The sequence below is a fragment of the Amblyomma maculatum genome, chromosome 1 (genome assembly GCF_055883805.1).
Source record: "Amblyomma maculatum isolate TAMU_Amacu chromosome 1, ASM5588380v1, whole genome shotgun sequence".
NCBI classification, from domain to species: domain Eukaryota; kingdom Metazoa; phylum Arthropoda; class Arachnida; order Ixodida; family Ixodidae; genus Amblyomma; species Amblyomma maculatum.
In genome coordinates this window covers 149,437,753-149,459,509 of record NC_139344.1, presented here as the reverse complement: position 1 = coordinate 149,459,509, position 21,757 = coordinate 149,437,753, and the positions used below count along the sequence as shown (strand labels likewise).

The window sequence follows — 21,757 nt, the reverse complement described above, 5'->3', positions numbered from 1 at the left end:
TAACGTACAATATTAGCCGCAATAACAACTGAGAACGCTGCGCGCGGTCTCAACAAACTACGTACGGTTGGAGCCGCAGGACGCGCGACGCTGTTGCTACTGGATCACTGAATCCAGATGGGAAAGCACGCGGATATAGCACGGTTCTGTCGGGGCCCAGCTCAGTCACAATCACCTACATGTGCAGAGCAGGACGGTGAAATGGATTGAGAGGCGCGCGTCCAAGCAACTGCAACGCTGCAACCGCCGCCGAAGCGAGAGGAGTCGACATCGAGCACGCGACGAGTACGGCTCGAGCTGCCGACGCGGTAGCGCGATGCCGGCAGCGCTTCGCAGCGGAGAGGTAGGTTCCTTTCTCTCACTCCCACTCCCGCGCAAGCGTTCCCGTGCTGGCCTCTCTCATCCTCCTTTCCACCTCTCCTCTGGGCGCGCATGCGCAGCTCCGTAGAGGCATTGGCGTTGGCGCGATCGCTGATCGGGTGGCTGTTCGGTCGGTGCCCTGTGTTTATAAGTTTTCGCCGATTTTCGGGGTGCTTCTCGAGGATATCAACGTTCCAGCGCACGTTCAGCTTTTGATCAGGTGCGTGTGCATCACTTGCAACTTCGGGCTGACGGTTATACTTTGTCAGTGTATGATGTGGCTTTGCGTTGCAGAATGCCGTTGCCTGCACGCCAACAAAGGAATTTGAATCGCGCGGTGTGATATAACATAGCGTCGAGTTTTAAAGTTGTCGGCACGATTTCTTGAAAGTATTGATGAAACTTTTTAGCGTTAATCTGTTTTCGAATATCGTGCGCACTGTGTTTAAGTGGCAGAACCTGTGGTGAGGCGCAAGGCGGAATGTTGGTTCAGCAGCTACCTCGGCGTTCAGTAATGGCGGCGCCTCTCCTAACTGCCTCCGCATGAATACGCGCGCAATCGCGGTTGCCGGTATATGTGTGGACCGATTTTTTGAAGTCATGGTGACGTCGCGTTCTTGAAATCGCTTATTTTTCAAGCTGTAACGCAATTTTTTATTTCTTTCAGGTGCCTTAGCATTCGAGAGACTACATCATCGGGCCGAAATCTGCAATCTTGGAATCGAGGGCTACCTGGATGCAGTCAATGTTTGGATTATGTGCCAGTATGCGTTGCCGCTATCATTGTGGATTAAAATGTGTATACATGCACCTGCTGCGTAACTCATCCCTAGAAAATGGAACATAGCTGCCCTCTCCTTTCAGGTGTTCGGAGAGGTAAAACACCCGCAGCTACTCGATGAGACCAATATTCCATAGGGCCTACAAAACCAATAGGAAGCCTACTGGTTTTGTAGGTGTATCAGATTATTGACAGCTATGGGTGTACTAGCATTACAGACCTATCAGTTTATCAGATGCCATAGGACTGATAAAACCATAGCTTATAAGACCAGTAAACAATTGACCTATAAAACCAATACTCCAGTAGACCTGTAGAACCAATCGGCTAGGATACCCATAAGACCAATACTCTGGCAGACCTATAAACCAATATCATTAATCTGATAGGCAATTAGTTTTCTATCGGATTTTTTTGCTAGGGGGGGTAGTGAGGCTTGTGCATTTTTGCGTTGAAAAAAAAAAAAAAAACAAAACATTCATTGCATCTCCTTTCCGGTTGCTCACTTCCTTCTCCAGCCTGTCCAGCTTACACTCTGTTGCAAACGCCAGCGGCCGGCGTTCGCCTGCCAACGGGTCGGCGGCGGCGAACCCGTTAGTTAGAGCCCAACGAGACTGATGGCTGGGGCAGAAAGAACTGGGTTTATTGTGTGGCTTGGGTTTTTATACCAAGCCAAAGAAAAAGAAGAACGAGCTGCAAGCAGAGGCTGCCGTCATAGAATAGTATGTTTCTCTATGCTGCCGTGACGCTTGGTGATGACGAGCAGAGCGGAGGCGGGCACACGTGGCGCTGACGACGCATTTAGCAGTTCGCAGCATCCCCCTTTTCTTGGAATCCATATCTGACTACGGGCCTCCTGACACGTGTTGACCGCCGCGGCACCGGACCCTCGATGTCGCTGGCTGTGGGAGCCTCCGTTCTCTCCAGCTCCACGTCTGAGTGATCCGCAGGTACTCCAGGGCAAGCAGGGGGAGTTGAAGCAGCAATGGGTGCATCGGTGCTTCTTCTGCGGAGCTGGTCCATGTGACGGTGAACAACCCCGTTGTCTGTCTCCACTTTCACGACACGCGAGCCCGTGGTTTCCTTGACCTTGCCCGGCGTCCATTTCTCGCCGCTGCTATAGTTGCGGATGTATATCTCCTGGGGCAAAGCTCCAGCCGGCGTCTTCCCGTGACTGGGCCTGGTCGACTGTCTTGCACCTGGGTGGGAAGCACATATCTAGTCTCGTGCGCAATCTGTACCCGAGCAACATTTCGGATGGCGAGCGCCCTGAGGGTAGCGGCGTGCTTCTAGAGCTGCACAATATTCTTGCCAGGGCCTTCGTTATATCCCCTTCTGAGCACCTTTTAAGTCCATCTTTAATGGTTCGTACAGCGCGTTCAGCCAAACCATTGCTTTGTGGGTGATACGGCGGTGTTCGAATGTGTGTCACGCCGTTCCGCTCCATAAATTGGGCAAATTCCCAACCGATAAAAGGCGTCCCATTGTCAGAGACAACTGTGCGGGGTAGACCAAACTGACTGAAAATTTTCCGGAGGGCCTTGACTGTGGTGCAGGAAGTGGCGTTGGAAAGGGGTATGGCCTCAATCCACTTGCTATGCGAGTCTACGATGACCAGGATTATCTTGTTTTGAATAGGTCCCGCAAAATCAATGTGCAACCGCGACCATCTTTCCTGCGTCTCTGGCCAGCTAACAGGTGCGTGGGTAGGCGGCATTGGAAGCGCTTGAACGCAGGTTTGACACCCAGCAGCCACCCGTTTAATATCTGTGTCGAGACTGGGCCACCAGAAAGTAGACCGCGCAACGGTCTTCATGGAAGAAGCCCCTTGGTGTGCTGCGTGTAATAACTTCAAAAATCTTCCTCTGGCTGCTACCGGAATCACAACACGGTGGCCCCAGTAGAGCAGGTTTTGACTAACGGACAGCTCGTGTCGCCTTTTCGAGTATTCCGCCATCTCCCTCCTTTCCATAACCAAGTGCCTCGGCCAACTCTCCAAGACACACCTACAGACCTTCGAGAGCACTGCGTCTGCTTGCGTGAGCACTTGCAACTCCTTTAGGGGCACGGCAGGCTGGTCCCAGGCGTCCAAGGTCAACACGTACTCTGCCTCGTCCTCCGAATCCTCGGGAACCTGCTGAGATGGTAGCGGTAGGCGGCTTAAGGCATCCGCGACGAACATGCATGCTTACCAGGCTTGTACTGTAACTTATACTTGTATGCGCCAAGCAGAATGGCCCATCTCTGTATTCGAGCAGCTGCCATGACGGACGTTTGCCTGTCATGCTTTAGGAGACCCAACAAGGGCTTATGGTCTGTAATGAGCGTGAACTCCCGCCCGAGTAGATAGTCTCGAAAACGCTGCACACCGAAAACTAGAGCCAGGGCCTCCCGCTCAATGTGAGAATAATTCCTTTCAGCGGCGTTTAACGAGCGCGAGCGAAATCCGATCGGACGATGTTCGCCATCTATGCGATGGGAAAGCGTGGCCCAACACCATAGGGTGATGCATCGCATTCTAAAAATAGCTCTTGTTTCGGGTCGAAGTGCGTGAGCACCGGGGCCGTGGACAGCGCCTCCTTCGCTAAGGAAAATGCATCTTCTTCCTTAGAACTCCACACCCACTTAACACCCTTTTCGAGCAACCGGTACAGGGGGGCTAGCAACGTAGCCATGTCAGGCAAAAACTTGTTGTAGAACGTTACCATGCCCAGAAACGAGCGCAGCTCGCTCACATTTTGGGGGGAGGGGGCTGATTTGATGGCATCAACAGCTTTTTCAGTCGGATGCAGTCCGTCCGCATCAATACGGTGACCGAGATAAGTGACAGACGTCTCGTGAAATCGACACTTGTCAGCACGCAGCTTGATGCGATGCTCACGAAAGCGCTGAAGAACCGCCCTGAGGTGATTGCTTTCGCCATCGTGGTTTTCCGCAATCAGAACGTCATCGAGGTATGCTTGTACCCCGGGCAAGCCTTGCAGAACAGTTTCGATACGCCTCTGGAATATGGCCGGTGCAGAAGCAATTCCAAAAGGCAAGCGATTGAAACAAAACAACCCTTTGTGGGTGTTGATTACGGCCAACTGGCGGGATTCTTCGTCTAGCTCAATCTGATTGTAGGCATCCCTCATGTCCAATACGCTGAATCGCTGCCCTCCTCCCAACTGAGCAAAAATATTATCTATAAGGCAGCGGGTACTGTTCCATTTCACACACTAAGTTCAGCGTAACCTTAAAATCTCCACATATGCGCACTCGCCCATCTTTCTTGAGAACTGGTACAATAGGTGTGGCCCATTCTGCGTGAGTGACCGGTGATATTATGCCAGCTGCCACAAGCCTGTCCAATTCCTCTGAAACTTTATCGCGTAGAGCGTAAGGTACTTTTCTTGCCTTGCAGAACTTCGGCTGTGCTTGTGGCTTGACCTGCAGGTGCACTGGTGGACCTGTCATGCTTCCCAGGGCCTCCGTGAATAAGTCTGCGTAGTCCTCCAGAACGGCAGTCTGTACAGCAGGGGTCAAGCTGCGGTCCTGTGGCGAACGCAGAACATGTAGCACAGCTGCTTCTTTGGTTTCGAGTTTCTGCAGCAAATCCCGGCCACAAAGTAGGGGTCCTTCGCAATCTAAGACGATGAGGTTGCAATCGACAGCTGCAGTCTTATAGCGCACCCGCATAGGCAACACTCCGAGTACCGGCAGTCTCCCCAGATAGCAAGACAATTTAATCGTCGGTTTCTGCAACTCTGGCCATTGATTACTGTGTGCTTCGTAGGTTGTCCTAGGAATGACACACACTGGCGATCCGGTATCTACATCCATTAACAGCTTGATGCCAATGGGCACGGGGCTGGGACAAGCAAAGTCACCGCCGCTTGCGGCGGGGGCTAGCCTGCCACCGAATATTTATCTGTTGTAGGTCGTCATAGCACCCGCCACCGCTTCGGTGGTGGTCGACGGCTGTTGCGGCGCGCGCGTCTTTCTCGATCTCCATCTTCCTTTTTTTCTTCTCTATCTTCTCTTCTGTCTGCACGCGGCAGCGGAGGTGGCTCAGCTACAGAGCCCGTAGCAGGCACGTGCATTTTTTTTTTCCTTCTTCCTACGGCCACGACAACACTGTCAGAGCAATATCAGCAGAACTTAGAAATGATGTCCCAGCTGGTGTGCATGCGGCGCTGGCACGCGCGCTGCTGTATGTTGTACGTGCGAGCAGATTGCGATGTCTGTCTTGATTTATTAGAACGAATTGGGTCTGAAAATTGGGTCAGCCAGCTTATAGCAACGGCCAACTGTTTTCGCCGTTCACAACACGATCGACGGCACTCGGACATTTTGTATCTGAGTTGCCGTAGTTTGAAGCAGCAGATAGCACCACATTTCCAGCAAAGTGAGCGCAAGTATGAAGAAAATAAAGGTCGAAACAGCACGCCCTTGCCCTCGGCACGCCTGCAAGCAGAAATGAAACCACAAAAACTACCCGGGAGTCCACATTCACGTAATTAGCGTCGCCTCGCCGTGGCGCTTGTAGGCACTACATGGTGTGCGCCGTCCAGGGGCTTTATGCGCCGCAGTGTGCGCAGTGGAGGGCTGCGAAGTTATGCGAAGTAAACTTCCACTCCCACCTTCCTCCCTTCACTTACGACGCGGGTGTCCACAGAATCAAGTGTGACAGATACTGCGCCTTTCCATTCCTGTGAACCAAGCAATAGGGCAGCGATGTCAGACCCAAGAAAAACAGGATTCTTGCCAGTTTGAAAAGAAATTCTTGTGTTTGTGTTAGCGACAGTAAAAACTTGGCTGTGGCTAAAGGTACGTCGGACGGACCCGATCGATGGTCTTAAAGGTACGTCCGACGGACCCGGTGCGTTTTTCTTCGGGATACGACGGACGGATCCGGGAAATATTTTTCAGAGGTACGGCGGACGGACCCGATCGGTAGGGTTCTTCCGACGGACCCAACGCATTTTTATCCGATATGGGCCTTGGGATCCGTCGGGAAAGCCGGACGGATCCGAGATCCCCATGTTGTAGCAGTTGTAGCAACTAGTAACGTTGGTAACGTTGGTAGCAACAACATGGTAGCCATGTGTAGCCAAATCGAAGTTGGTATGAGGTTATGGTGGCTAATGAGGTGTACAGTCGCCCAAATCTTTAACTGGCGTGCGCGAGCGGCGACTTTTCTGTGCGTCAGCGCCCTATGACGGAGCGAAGTTGGAAACAGGATGAGGCTAAGCGCATGCTCACAAAGCACGCTCAGCTGGGCGCGTCGTCTGCCAGGCTGTTCCGTCCAGCTGAGCGTGCTTTGGGAGCATGCGCTTAGCCTCATCCTGTTTCCAACTTCGCTCCGTCATATGGCGCTGACGCACAGAAAAGTCGCCGCTCGCGCACGCCAGTTAAAGATTTGGGCGACTGTACGTGCGAGGTGCAAGAAGTATGTACTACATACTGCATGCGTGAAATGTGAAATTACAAAGAATAGTACAGTGGCAAGAATAGTGCCTAGAAGGGGTGATATACTACGTGATGGCATGATAGGTTTACGTGAGTTGGACCGCGGCAGGGTGGCAAGAGCGCAAGCGCATATAATCGCGGTGTTGACGGCCAGCCCGCGGCCCGCACGCCCGCTCATTTGGTCCTCGTTATCATGTAGATTAACGTCTACGACGGTCGTAATGTAGTTATGTAGTTTTGATTCTTCAAAGTTTCGTCACTTCCATCTGTGATGAGATGCGTCACGTAACGCATCGCTTTCTGCTCGCATTGAGGTTTGGTGCTGCGAGTTCTACGAAGTCGCTGAAAAAGCTGGGTGCCGCCGGCGTGTCTCTAGCCCAAGCATCGCGTCATTCGTGTTTGTTGGAGGTGTGGTTTGTGCTTACCGTGAGATGCTGTGATGTACGGATTACGTCCTACTAGAGTGCTGTGTGAGACTACGAAGAGTGCTGTGATGAGTGCGCCGATGTCCGGACGGACATCAGTGTGTCCGTTTATGATCGGCGATGTTGCACGTGCATGCCAGTGTTTATTAGGTGCAGTGGTAATTTATTTACACGCGCTGTGCAACAATCAGACGAAAATAAGTCATCGACAATTTGTTAGCCTGCACTACAGAGCTCAAAACTCGGAAAATGGGAATGCACATGATGCAGTTTTCGCATGTTGGAGTGGACCGAAAAATAAGTGCCCAGCCCACACCGCCGGGATGCGCATTACTACAGGTGAAATGGTTCAGGTTTCTGTAAAATAGCTGCCTGGCACAGCACCTTCCTAAATGTTCAGGCTTTGTACTATTGTTGAAGGCCACTTTATCATTAATAAAGGAACGAATATGCTTTATGTGTTAATGACTAGTGCTTTTTCAACATATGTTCATTTTTTTTCGTTTTTCCTTAGTTTCCTTTGTTTTTCATGCTAGACAAACACAAATAGTACTTTTTTAAACTTGTCAGTCCAAAGCTGAACATGAATATCTGCCATGCATGTGACAGCTTTAATGCTAGAAAAGTTGACGTGTATAGCATGTACGTAGACGCTGCGACATCTTAGTGGCACGTTCCGCTACTTGCCCCAAGGTTGTGATGTTTAATGCCAGTGATGGCAGTCACACTTTGGTGCAGGTGAAACGCAAATGCTTCTGTTTCCTGCAAGATGTCGACGCAAAGTACAAAGCCCGGGCAGTCAAATTAGTCTGGAGCTCTCCACTACGGTATTTTTCATAGCTACATATGTCACTTTAGGATGTGAAACCCTACATGCCACAGGTAGGCTGCATTGTTTTTTAGATTTTGTAACCTCTCATCTATGTTTGACAACATTTGGCTAATTTTAGTTCTCAAACAGTTGTTAAAGATGAAACCGAAACAGTTCTTGGCATGGTTTCCTGCTTGGATTAATTTGCTAATTGCAGTTCTTTGAAACTTGCATCAATGCTGGACAGTTCAAATAGCAGGCAGTTGAATTACAGAAATGATGTGGATCGTGCATTTCAGTTCTGACAAATGGAAAGTAACGGTCCCCTCCTTGCATGCATAGGTGCCCTTAGACAAATACATATTCGGGTGTGTGATTGTGACGCATATCAAGGGTCAACAGAAGGCCATGTGGAGTCAGTGTGATATTCTTCATGAAGGCTAAAGTAAAATTGTACAACAGCTGCTGTACCATGCAGAAAAAAATTGATCATTTAGTGTATGATTAACTGACCATGAATAGCATCTTACTCAGAGTATGATGTGATATATATCTGGTTTAGCATCCCAAAATAACTACGGCTATGAGGAACACAATAGTTGAGGGCTCCGGTATAATTTCGACCACCTGGGGTTCTTTTACATGCACCGACACCACACGGTGCATGGCTGCCTATTGTTTCGCCTCTATTGAAATGCCCCTGCTGTGGCTGGAACCAAATCTGCATCTTTCGGTTCAGCAGCCAAGCACTCTAACTACTGAGCCAGCACAACGGGGCCAAGTATCAAAATGCATGCCACTACATTTCCTTCTAGCCGGTGGTTTTCTTCACAGAACTAATGTATACAAGGAGAAGTAAATAGCAAGAAAACACTAGTTTTGTAGCACATTATGTTCACATTTCAGCAAACATTCTCTACGAAAAAATTTCTCATAATGTTTGCATGGAAACCATGAACATCTTACAAAAACAAAACAATGCACTTACTCCACTCCAATTATTAATGGGCAAGGTTGCATCTATGCTACTACACTGCACTTATCGCAAAACCACAAGCCCCATCTGCTTTGGCCAATCACTTGTTGAAACCAAGGGAGACAGATGTCGTACACCACAGACTGGTCGTCTCGCAACATATCTCTGCATATGTTGCATTTCAATTACATGCCTTTCCACTTAGCTTCAACTGTTGCCAGCATTACTAGTCACCCATCTTTTCTGAAGTTCCTTTTTATGCTGTTGGGATCAGCATCCTTGTTAACGATGGTCTCTGGAATTTTCGATGCTATCATTTTCACATCTTCCTCATCTGGAAGAATGAAGGAAATGACAAGCTTTGAGCAGAAAAAAAATTGGGGAGGCTCCTAATCTCCACCTGTAAGGGTACGGTGTGCCAGCGTTAATGGTTCTTGTATCCAGATCCCCCTGTGGATTCCCGTTAATTTACATGCCCTTTGCTACAAACATAATTACTAATTCCTTAATTCATGTCTCTGTTATCTCAGATATACTCATTAGCATACGGTCGTAGGCCCTGTTAGGTGATAGACAACCTGGCATAGACCTCTGTAAGCCTCAACCTTTCTTAATTGGAGCTGAAACCTCCCAGAACATATTTCAAATATAACTTTGTAAGCTTGACTTAACATCTTCTGCCATGTCGTGTGGCCTCGTGACATTTGGCTCATGGCACTTTTGGCTTGTGCACAGGGGTCATCTGTTAAATACTGGTTAACATGCATGAAAAATACATTTTCACACAAACTGGTGGCAAATGGTCAAGTGGTACACTGCAGATTCTGAAATGTATACCTATATGCATGCAAGGATCGCATCATCACATAACACGATCAAGAGTTCTATCAGTACCTGTAGTTACATAGCATTTAAATGCCCATTAAAGGACCACCTAAGACAATGGTTGTTGTTACCACAAGACCTGTTCTAACAGCATACTGACACCATTCCATTGAGCAATGGACATGTATATGCATACCCTAGATAGCTCATGATTGTGGATCCCATTTATTTCTATGACTTCCAAGGAGTTCCTGTCGTCAGAAACCCTACACTTTATGAAATCGGGACAGTTGTCTTGAAAGGTGATGAAAAGAAATAAGCAGGTTACCTTGACGCAATGCTAAATTACAGAGGGTGAATATGCTGCATGAAGATGCCAAGAAGCTTTTACAAAGAAAAGTGAGAGTGAAATGGCAGGATTTTTGAAACATTGAAATAAACTACAAACTATACTTGTCAAACCTGTCATTAAGGAATGGAAATCATGCAGTAATCAAAAACACAACATGGAGGCCATTTTAAGTCATCTTCACAAAACACATACCCACACCTCACACACAGCTTCATACTTATGAAAGAGGACAAACCAATATGCAAGGAGTGTGGAGATGAACTAACAATAAACCATATCTTACACGTGCGCCAGAGTCGAGAAAATACGAGGAAACATTTTGTACAATTTTGCAACAGATCCCTTTCCATCCCAGCATAATCCTAGGAGAGACGTGCAAATTTCCTGCATTTTTGGTTTCCTAAAATGTTCCTAAACAAGCTACATCCTAAAGAACATTTTAGTCATTACACACAAAATAAATACATTAAACCTTGTTCTTGGTGCATGGCAGCATTAGTCGCTTATGCACCATAAAAATCAACACAATGCTGTAAGGTATACCTTGGTTAGCTATGTTATATGAGACAAGCTCTCGGTCTGGTGTGGTCCTTATTCACGTGACAGCGCTGTCATGAGGGTCTATGTCCCAGCGATTGGAAAGTGACCTATTCCAATAATTTTACAAACTGAAGGCGATTCTACAGATTTCTAAAGACTGGAGTGCTCAAATGTTTTATCAACGTCCGCCTGCTTTGACAGCCTGGAGTGAAACTGTTGAAGAGAATACATTTTTGAACATTTAACGCGTTTCTGAAGGCGTTGCTTTCAATTACGGGGCCCACAAAAAGCAGCTGAATGTCAAACGCCGCCTAGGTAGGCTTTCTAGCGAGACAGCGGTGTAGCGTGGAAAATCGCTCCGCCGGTCCATCGCTGGCGTCGCTGACTTGACAGGCGAACCGTTCAAACTTATAGCTACTGACCACACCTGAAACACTGAATTGCCCATGATCAAGGCAGAATTTTTCTAACACTGAGCACTGGTAGCTATCGATTTCGCGCCCAGTATTGTGAAAATCTGTCCTCTCTTCGATCATTGATACGTCCACGGTTGAACATTTATGCGCCTCGGGGTAGGCCAGCCGTTGGAACATGGATGTGTGGTAGTAGCAACGATCACTTGCATGGCACACTCTGCAAAATTCCAAGAGTCAGCTTCTGCAACGAAATGTGCAGCGCACATTTTCTACCGCGTACCTAAGTCCGGCGATGCATGCATATCGACCCCGATCGTTTCAAAGCTGCGCGGCCGTTCAGTCGGGTCACGCTAGCCTCGAGCATGCGGGAGTTAAACTACATGTACGCAAAATTCAACGACAAGAAAAAGATGCAGGCTAAGCACTTTAGTCTAGTCTTCCCCTAAATACCAAAGAACATTGCTGTTCACAGGGAGTTCGGATCATTCGCGCTTCCGGCTTTCCGGTTGTGCACTCTTGCGGTGCGGTGCAGTAGGTCTTCGCCTCGACGAGTCGATGTGCAGCTCGCCGCAGTAGCAGCGCAGGTAGATTCGGCATGTCTTCTGCCACGGCTCTGAGGTAGAATTTAAACGAAGAATTTAGCTAGAAACATCCTGTTTCCTCGGTCTGCATGTGAGGAACGAGCATAATGCCATTTCACATACATACGACCGCCGAATGTTCTGCACGGCGAGGTGTGTGTGTGTTGTGCCGGCGCTACATCTTCGGAGGTCGATGCAGGACCTAAGACAGCGTAAATGCTAGGAATAGCTCGCTCGCATTACGGGCAGATGGAGGTGATAGTTTAGTGCGAAGCGAAAGCTGCTCGTGAATGTGTGTATCTCGATGCCAGCTGGTGGAGCTGGTGCAGTACGTAGCATCGCCTGCAGATATGTGCGTGACAGCGATGCTTGCCGTACACAATCCTGAGTGAAGACCGTAATCTATGTTAGAACGGATGCACTCTTCGTAGCACCTCGAGAGTCGATCGCGGCTAGCTGATATCATAGAGGATAAGATTCGTTCACGCGTAGACGCGTAGCAAGCGGAATGTGGCCGCGTTCGACGTGCATATAGCCATGAGCCTGTATATCGACGTCCGCCGTATCTTTACGAGAATCGAATGGATACGTCGGACGTACCTTTAGACACTTCGTAAAAACTTTGACTGTAACTATCGCCTGAATGCCATTGTAGCCTTTCAATACTTGAAGCATATTTTTCCTTCGAAACGACGCATTTCAAATTATTAATTCTTTTTTTCTGTATGTAATCGGTGCTCTTAGGAGCGTCGCCTGAATAGGGAACCTGGAGCTCGACCAACAAGGCCGAGTTCTAGCAGCACTTAACCATTGTAGTGGAAAATGACGTGCATGCCGTTGGAAAGGCTGAGAAGAGTTCCACGCATCCAGTGCAGTGGAAAATGAAATTGTCATAAACGAATACCGTTAAAAAAGAAGAGTTGTGGGTGGAGAAGTCACCCTTCCTGCTATCCGACAAGTCGTGAAGCTGAGCGTCCCTGGTGTTGCCTGGTGTACGCAAGGAAGATCACGGTGATGCGGTGATGCAATAGATCCTTTCCATAGGATGTTGCGCCGCGGCGCCCGCGGCGAAAAATGTAGGCTCCCTACCTTTTCACCAGGTGCTCCGACGGCTGGCGATTTCCAGTGTTAATTTTACGCATGGCGCGGCCGCCAGGCGCAACACCGGAACTGGGGGCCTGTCTCGTCGCTCGTTTCGCTGGCGTTTCTATGGGCGCGCCTAGGACGGGCGCTTGTTTTTGACACATAGGGGCGTTCCTTGCTTGAAACAATTTTTTTTTTTTTTTGTTGGAAGCAGGTACCTTTATATTTCTGCCCATTTTCTAGGTTTATAATTCGACGCGGGGCTTCATGAATGATTTCTTAATCCATATGCAGCTCTGCGGTTTACGACAAATACGAGTAATACAAATTTCCTTAAAGCACTCCTGTGAGCGGAGTGTAAAAAGCATCCAAAGGGGTGCAAGATGACTATGTGAGCCTTCACAGCTGCCAACATGTGCAAAATTTCAGGTACTGTCGCGCTGAAAAAAAAAAAAAAAATGAACACAGTTACGTTCGCGCACTCCGCTGTTTGATTTTTTTCTCGCCATTCTCTCTTCCGGTTGATAGCAAAAACACACTAATGTCCTGATTTATTGCATTACGGACAATTGTAGAAGGCTTTTGCTGCAACCCAAATGTAAACATGACGCAAGAAATTTAAACAGCGGAACCCGTAGGCACTTTTGCTCACATTACTTTTTATTGCCATTGCAAGTGCGTGTCCTGCATGCAGCACAATTTGAATTTAGGATGCTATAGGGCGATTTCATGTGAGATAAACAAAGGATGGTCGGCCGACCTTATAAATTGATTTTAAAATTTGATATACTGCTGCCCGATGACTGGAAAGAAGATATCTGGTTTTGCTGCCAAATTTTTGTTTTTCGGGGCATAGGAAATTGATAATAACGAAGGAGTGCAGTGCCGCGCTTATGTTCTCTTTTGTTTTTGGCAACTTTGGTTATTGATTACATTGATTACAGAAATTATAATAAAGCTAGGTAGCTGCAAATGGTCTAACTAAAAATATGCATGCTTTGGTTGTATTCAGATAATTTTGATTTTTTGGAAAGTGCAGATTTTTTTTTTATTTACATGAACAATAAAGGAGAGGTTGGTGCCGCATAGCGGTTCCGGCTACTCCTTTCCACCAAATTATAAGGAACACCTAGTTTGTTTTTATAAAATTTCTTAACCTATAATAATTGGTTTTCACAGGAAAGGAAAGGCGTTGTATCTGTCAGAAATGTTCTGTGGACACCTGATCCGCGCCTTTAGGGAAGGGAGGAGTGTGGGACTGAAAGCGGAAAGAGAGAAAAAGGAGCCGCAGTGGAGGGCTAAGGAGTAATTCCGACCACCCTGGTCTCTTTAACGTGCACTGACATCGCACAGCACACGGATGCCTCTTCTTTTCGCCTCCATCGAAACGCAGCCACCGGCGGTTGGGATCGAAACAGGGTGCTCCTCCGGCACAGTAGTTAGGCATCTTAACCACTGCACCACCGCGGCGGGGCGAAATCGGCCCAGGAAATGAAATTTTGCCTATCTTCTAGGCCTTTGTCTCAAAAAATGTTTGTAGTAGATCGGCAATACTTCCACACTATGTTATCAGCATATTTATCTATCAAACTGCGAAAGCTTATATTTATATAACGTTTCAATATACAGACGTACGATCGGGCTAATTTCAAGAAAACAACGAGCAATGAAAACTTCTGAAGACAAATAATTTTTCTTATATTTCTTAAACTTCGTCCACCTATTCTCCTTTGCTTAAAACATATTGCATAAATTCACTGCGCTAGTAATTACGGCCACTTCAATAACGCCCTTGCGCAAGTCGCCGCTCACGGTGCAGGATTCAGGATTCTACGACATTTGTGAATCGCACACTGTTTTTCAACAGGAGCATAGTATTGTATTTTGTCATTTATGTCTTGGCGTTGCAAATTAGCTGGCAGACACCGTAGTGAATGATTCGGAAATTTGTACGCGTGGTGTTCCTCATGCGCTTGTGGCATCGGGCAGCACAGAGATGCTTTTCGAACCTTACCTTCACCAAAACACGGATTGTGCAAAAATACGATAAAACTCAATAAGCAAGCAACGTATTCCAAATAATATTAGTGAAATGAAGAAATTGTGATGGTCCATGGAGAAGTGTCTCATTAAAACAGAATGTTTCTTGGCTGCAATCGTTTATTTTTATCATTCGACGACGCACATTACCTTCCTTTCTGTGCACAGTTTCTTTGTTTCTTTCATTCAGTCCAGGCTATGCGTGCCGGCATCAAGTGTGAACTGCATACCGAACGCGCGGCAAAAGCCCCAGTCTGACCGTGTGGATGCCGCCATCCGAGATAGGCACGCGCATTCGGCTACAGATAGCTTTGCTTTTCTTTGTGTTCGATACTTCGCTTTGCCACTGGAGCGCCACGTTCATTCTGATACCATCTGGCGCAGCGCAGTTTCTCGTGTGGCAACGGTTGTAGCGCCCGCGAGGGTGAAGCGGGCGCTCAAACCTCCCCGACAGCGCTTTGATCTAGCTTCCTTCACCGCCATGTAATCGGCGTCTGGTTGCGATGCGAACAAGGGGCGGATAAATAGCGAACCTTCATTTCACATGCGTTGAACAGCCACCTAAGAGGCATTGCACCGGCGGCATCATGCCATGGAGCTTCTCTTTAATTGGCCAGACGTGCCAACAATCGGCTAGAAGCGCGCCCGGTGCGTGCTCCGGAGCGGCGAGCTCAGCGTGTCGTCTGCTCGAGCAGACGACGCGTATCTGTTTGCTCGGAAATGGAGTTATTTGTTTAGTCAGCGTTACGAAAGTTTCTATCTGTTCAGAAGTTGGGGTGTAAATATCGCAAAATAAATATCTAAGGGTTGGGGCCTTTTAATTTTAATTTAAGTGCGAAATTATCAGCGCGCGCGCCGGTGCTTCGAGGGAGAGTGCGCTTCTCCCTCGAGACCGGCCTGCACTAAGCGGCCGCGCGCTCGCTGCAGCGCGACCGCGCCGTTGGTGCCTGGATGCGCGCGCTCTCCCGCCGCCGCCGTGCAGGGTGGTGGTGGTGGTGGTGGTGAAAACATTTATTATTATAATACATATAGGTATGTACACTAGGTGGGATGCCTAGACAGGCACTCCATTGGCGTTTGCCGCAGCCCGGGCGCGCTGCGTTAAGGCCTTTTGGGCCTCTAGGGTGCAGCAGCCGGACAGGGTCGCCTCCCAGTTCTCTCGGTTGGGGTTGGGGATAGGGGGCAAAGATGGGGTTTTCTGGCAGGCCCACACCATGTGGTAGATGTCAGACACCTCCCCACAGTGCGAGCACAGCCCGTCGAGTTGCGGATCAAAATGTTTTAGAATAGCTGGTCACTACATCGTATTGGTGAGCAGGCGCAGGAGCACCCGCTCGTTAGCCTTCCCCAGCCCTTTGCACGGGGTGGGAAGAGTTTGGTGCGTAGATCTGTAATATTCACATATTTCTTTAAATTTGTACACTGGGCTGAAATCAAAATCCCGGTCCGCGTCGGGTCCCGTGGGAAATGCCCGGAGAGAAAGCGCGCGGGCGGCGGCGTCGGCTGCCTCATTCCCTTGGAGACCTTGGTGACCTGGAGCCCAAACGAGAGATCGGTACGCGGGATCCGAATCTCGACTGCAATTTTTGTATATGCGGTAAGCTAGAGGAGCAGTCCACCCTTGCTGGACGTTCCGACAAGCCCCTCGCGAGTCGGTTATGATGTACTTGGAGGAGGAGTCAGAGGCTGCGAGGGCGATGGCAACCTCTTCTGCGTGTGTTGGTGACTGGGCCTTGAACGTAAGGCCATCTACTGTTTTGCCCTTGTGGATGACCGCGGCTGTGTACCAACCCCTAGGGTTTGGGCCGGAGACATCCACATAGAAAACTCCTGGTTTGCTTCCATAATGGCGGTCCAAGGCTTCCGCCCGCGCCAGGCGCCGACCATTATGGTCCTCTTTGGACATGTTGGCGGGGAGAGACCGCACATGGAGGGCGCGTCTCCATTTTTCGGGAATGCGACATCTCTCCTCTGTGAGTTGGGTGTGTTGGATGTGAAGTCGGGCAAGAAGACGGCGACCCGACTCTGTCTTTGTTAGATGCGTGTACTGATTGGTGAGGTGGGCCTCCCGAAGCTCCTTGGAAAGTATTCACCACACCCAGCGCCATGAGACGGCTGGTAGAGGTGGAGACCGGGAGGTCCAGTGCTCGTTTTATGATTTTACGGAGGATAACTTCGAGAGTATCCTCCTCCTGTTTCCGCAGGTGGAGGTAAGGAGTCGAATACAAGATTCGACTGGTCACGAATGCGTTCGCCAGCCGCAAGGCGTCCTTGCATCGTAACCCACCGCGCTTGTTGGAAACCCGGCGGACCATGCGGCCCACCTGGTCCGCCACCTGCCGGAGCTTGGCGAGTATTGTGTCGCATCGTCTCTGGTTGTGTATAAAGAGCCCAAGAACTCTGATTTCCTTAGATTCTTGAATGGGACCACTTTGCAAGGTGAGATTGATTTGAGTCGAGCATGAGCGCGAGGGGCGCAGATGCACGAATTCAGATTTCTGCGGTGAGCATTGGAGGCCACAGCCGCGGGCATAGCGGTCCACTATGCTAGCAGCCGTTTGCAGGCTTGTCTCCATGTCCCCCAGACGCCCTTGCGTGGTCCAGAGGGTAATGTCGTCGGCGTACAGCGCGTGCTGCACACCTTCGACCGCACCCAACAGAGCAGGCAAGCGCATCATTGCAACGTTGAATAGCAGAGGGGACAGCACTGCGCCTTGCGGAGTGCCCCTCGTGCCGAGCAAAAAAGGTCCGTGTTCTTGATCCTGTATTCGGATATAAGACAGTCTGTCTGTGAGAAATTGTTTGATGTAGTTGAAAGTGTTCGTGCCGCAGTGTGTTTGACTCAAGTGCGTGAGTATGACCTCGTGTGTTACATTGTCGAATGCCCCTTTGAGATCCAGGGCGAGGACGATTTTGTCGTTTCTTGTGCATGTGATGGGGTTCAGTATTTCGCGGTCGAGTTGAAGCAGACGACGCGGAGACAACCGCGTCGTCTGCTACGACGTTCGCCATTAGGATGCCCGCTCCGTACGCAGCCAAGGGCGGCGAAGGCGAAATATCGCATATTTCAGCCAGTGTCACATTCACGGTCTTTTGTAATTTCGCGACATCGGCTGTGATGAAGCCGTGGTGGAGGGCATCGGAAATTTCGTCCACCTTAGGTTTTTATTAAAATGCACCGATATCGGCCTAGTACAAGGCACTGTGTTTTTCAGCTCTATCGAAACTCGGCCGGCGCGGCTGTGTCGCGCCCCCGTCCTCATAATCAGCAGACGAGCGCCATATACCACCCAGCGATCACATCCGGGACACTTTTAATGTTTCTTTGTAGTTCCAAACGTGATTTATAATTTTTGCCGAACATTACGCACTAATACTAAGAAATAAACGACTTCTGGCACATTTTTGTGTTAAGCTTGAGTATAGGCATGTTCTTTCATTTTACGTTGCACAATATAGTACTTTATGGCTATTTTATACTCAGAAAAGCATTCCCATAGCTATTCTGAATTTCGTTTTCATTTCTTTCGCGTTACTTTTGATATGCAGATGGGGATAAACAAACTTTTTAATACATGCCAGATTACTTGGTGCTTCACACATATGGTTTCTATAGCATTAAATCTCGACTCGCGCAGTCACGGACTATATAAGCCCTGTTTAGCATATCTGATGCAGCAAATAATGTAAACTGCTCACTACTATAAACCAGATATCGATGTCGCTAAAATAAAGCAGCCACACGTGTGGCTGCTTTATTTTAGCGACATCGATATCTGGTGTTGAGGAACCGTACGGTTCCTCAACAATGAGAAAAGAAACTGCATCCGATAGATAGCGATTTCCGATGTGATAGCTTGTTTATTTGGTTGGAAACCTGAAAATGTCAAAGACAAGCGCTACAACTCACTGCAAATTAACTGCAGCGCATGTCTTGCTTCCATGCCCATTGACTCTCGCAGCATCGAGCTGACGCAGGTGAATGCGCAGCCGTACTCTACATAACTTGATATCAATATGTTTGCCAGAAAATCCTTGTGTCGCTGACCATAGTGCATCGTGTCTTCTTGTTTAAATATTCTGTGACAGCCTTTAGAGGGGACTTTAGGGTGAACAGATTGTCTGTCCAGGACGTGATTCCTTTAAAGTGCTCTTCGCAGGATTGAAGAAGGCTCATAACCTCACCACTCGGATAACACAAGTTCTCACCATCTTGGACATACTCTTTCAGTGCAGTTAAATATGCATGCTCATGGTTCATCGAGCCAAGCATTGTAGCCTTGCACTGCTCGCACTTCATTTTCTTCAAAATTCCTTTCACAAGAAATCCACCAATATGATGCAAAATACTGCACTCAATTGAAGTCAGCGCTTCAATGAACAGAATTTCCCCATCTTCAATTTCCTTTTCAACATTTCCAACATACTCTTTTTTTCCTAGTGAAATCATATCAACCAGGTACTCAGAATCATCCGTTTCATAGCTTGAAGTTGCTGGCGTGTGCAAAAACTGACTTACACATACAAGTTTCAAAGCACATTTCATATCGTACGCGTTTCGAACGGGTTTCCTGTGACGCACAACAGAAAGAAGATTCTCCAGGCAGTCCTGTAGCAGTCTCCCGGTGAGAAAGAACTTGTAGTCATCCATTATAAGCACAATATATTGCAAACGAAGGACAACTGTTGTTGCAATCATGAGACCTGCCTGTGAGGGCTTCCACTCGGATGTGCTGCCCATCTGCATGCCTTGAATTGTGTCCAATGCCAGGCGCAACATGTGCAAGGCTTCATGGTACTTTGCCATATCTTGCCAACTAAGTGCAACTGACGGATGTCGTGAAGACATCAGTTTGTACCATTTTGCGATGAGCTCCAGGAACCATGCTGTGGTTTCAGCTTTTGGTTCGAGCACTTTCTCTCTTATTAGACAACGAATGGCGGCTGGGGATTCCTTGAAGAACTGAACCGCTATGCCGACCTTCATTTTTGTGAAGTAGCCTTTGCTGACATGAGCTTCAGAAAGTTTGGGTGCAATTTTCAGCTCTTTGCTAGAGTCGTATTCTACGACAGCGCGCACGTGCTCCAGCTTGACTTTGTTTGAGGGTAAGCTATGTTGGCAGACAGTTGCATCGCTCAGCGTAAAGTCAATAGGGTTTAAAAGCTGACCTCGGATATTTTTTATCACGTGAGCAGCGTCCGCAGTGAAAAAGAGTTCCTTTCCTTGAAGCATGGGATGAGGGATTGAGCACACAGTGTTAGAATTCCTGTGGCTAGAAAAACCTAACTCGCGCCACATAGCTCTGTTGGAGGCTCCCATATCAGAGGTTACCACAAGCACTGTAAGAGAAATGCCAGCGCAAAGCTGCACGATTTCCAGAACAAAACCCTTAAGCAGACCCCGTCGACAGAGCTTCCTGTAAAATGGTATGCGATTACCTGCTTCCACCTTGTGTTCAATCCTCCGACCATAAACACTAAGCAATGACATGCAGGTTCATCTGGAACTGCTGGAAATGTTTTCCCTCCAAACACGATGTCTTCAGCACGATCGAGGTCATACCCTTGTGCAATTTCCATTTCATCGAGATAAAGCACACAATCTTTTTCAATATCTTCCATGCCCTCTGCTTTTACTCTGAGAACGTCAATCACTTCAGTTAAGATCCCTGGTAGGAACTTGAGTCCCTGAAGACGACGGACTAGAGTCCTATTAGAAGGCAGAGGGTACCCAAGTCTTCTTAGGGTTTCGTAGCCTGAAGTTCTACTCGCAAATTTGATCTGAAGGGCTTGTTTAATTGTTTTGGACGACTACATGGAACCTTTTTTGCTGTTCCGGGACAGGGCTCGCATTTGGTCTTGATTTAGGAACTTCAGTTTTTTTCGTAACATTTCGCTGGCCTTTTCCATCTTTTGAAGCTTCTTTTTAATTGACTGATTTGTAGCACTTGTCTTGCTGTGAACTTCGCGCAGTTTCGCATATTTTTTCTTCATGTCTTCTAGCTGTTTATTCAGTTCAGCACATGAGCTGTTACTGCACTTCTCTCCCAACCATTCATCACGGGTTGCACGAAGTGCGCAGGCAACTTGCAGATAATCATCTGTGGCGGGAATTGAAGTTTCTGGCATGGAACTTGGGCGAGGTGAGTTGTTCATCTGATTTTGAGCCGTCTCCCTGTCATCACTGGGCAATGGCTGCAGTTCTTGATTTGCCGTGTGTGGCATATCAGCAATGTAGTTGATATATTGGCCCTGGATTTCTGTTGATGTGGTATCAGAAGCACTCTGTTGATGCTGCAGAGGACACCTTTGCTCTACTGCCGCAGAAACCCCTTGTAACCTTTCCTTTGGCGGCTTCCTGTGCTTAGGCATCGCTGAAAAAAGAGTGGCCACACATGCTGCAAATCAGATGGTGCATTATTTTATCATTATGAACGAGCATGCTCCAAGTCTTGCTACGTTTAGACATAAAATTAAATAAAATGCAAAATTGTCAGCATCATGCATCTGGATGGAAGGCGCGGCTGATTTACCTCCCTATAAAAAATGAAAATGAGCTATTTTATTGACCGGAGCTATGAAGAGAGTCTTGCTGTAATGTCAGCCGCCTCATTCTCTGAAGAAACAGTTAAATAGTCGCTCCACGTGGATTTAAAAATGGCCGGTCATTACAGTACTAAGCTAGGACAATCTGGCTAAAATTGAAAGAAGCAATAGGATTAGGAAAGAAGCCTTGCAAACTTTCGTTAATGCAGATATATGTGGCTTATTATACCTCCGAAGGAAAAAAGCGTTGGTACAGCATTGGGCTTCAATTTTTTCCACCCGTCAGCCCGGTTCTGCTCAAAGGCGCTTTCTTCAAAATGTGCCTGTAACACAGAAACATGCAATGATCAGAAAAACTTATTACTGTTTAAATTGAGAAGGTTTCACACAAACCTTCTAAACAGCTCAAAATAAGTAACACAAACAGGGAGATGCACAAACAGTGATAAGTGAAATTCAGGTGCTCGTTAAGATATACTAAGAAAGAAGCAAAAGACCGTCGACTTCTTTCTGAAACAAAAAAAAAAAAAAAAAAAAAAACGGGGAGAGTGCGAGGAAATTATTGGACAC

The 21,757-nt window shown here is 47.9% G+C and overlaps 1 long non-coding RNA gene and 1 pseudogene across 1 annotated transcript; one reads left to right on the top strand and one right to left on the bottom strand.

The window, feature by feature from the left end:
* Positions 1-453: 453 nt before the first annotated feature.
* LOC146204579 (uncharacterized) lies at positions 454-1,170 on the top strand. Its single transcript, XR_014702833.1, has 2 exons — positions 454-580; positions 1,028-1,170. It is a non-coding gene; the product is annotated as an uncharacterized LOC146204579 (long non-coding RNA).
* Positions 1,171-18,492: 17,322 nt separating this feature from the next.
* Positions 18,493-21,446, bottom strand: LOC146204578 (uncharacterized; annotated as a pseudogene).
* Positions 21,447-21,757: the final 311 nt, after the last annotated feature.